Source organism: Cicer arietinum, chromosome 4 (genome assembly GCF_000331145.2).
Source record: "Cicer arietinum cultivar CDC Frontier isolate Library 1 chromosome 4, Cicar.CDCFrontier_v2.0, whole genome shotgun sequence".
Lineage (NCBI taxonomy): Eukaryota > Viridiplantae > Streptophyta > Magnoliopsida > Fabales > Fabaceae > Cicer > Cicer arietinum.
In genome coordinates, this window is record NC_021163.2 from 29,417,709 (window position 1) to 29,418,274 (window position 566).

The following is a 566-nucleotide window of genomic DNA, read 5'->3' on the forward strand; positions in this document are numbered from 1 at the left end:
ATAATAATCATCCACACTTTTGCTACCTTGTGTGAGCCTTTGAAGCTTATTGTGAAGATCTCTATGATAGTAAGAAGGAACAAATCTCTTCCGCATTAACCTCTTCATCTCCACCCAAGTATCCACCATTGGTTCTTCACATCTCACTCTTTCTTTTTGTAATTGGTCCCACCAAATGAGTGCATAATCAGTAAATTCCATGGCTGCCACCCTTACCTTCTTCTCTGCTGTGTAATTATTGCATGAAAATAGTTGTTCAATTTTCATCTCCCACTCAAGGTAGGTCTCCGGATCACTTTTTCCTTGAAAAGATGGTATTTTAAGCTTCACTCCCTCTATTCTATCTCCTCTACCACCACCTTCAGTTTCTCTTCTCCTCCTCCTACCTCCGTCATCGCCATAATTTTCTTGATTTTCTAACTGTTCAATTCTAGCATGTAAATCTTCAGTATGTTCCCTCAACATTCTTTGCATTTGAGCCGTTATAGCCTCCACTAACAATCTGTTGTTTACTCATGGAGGAGGGCTATCATCACCACCTATTCCTGCCATACTTTAAACAAACG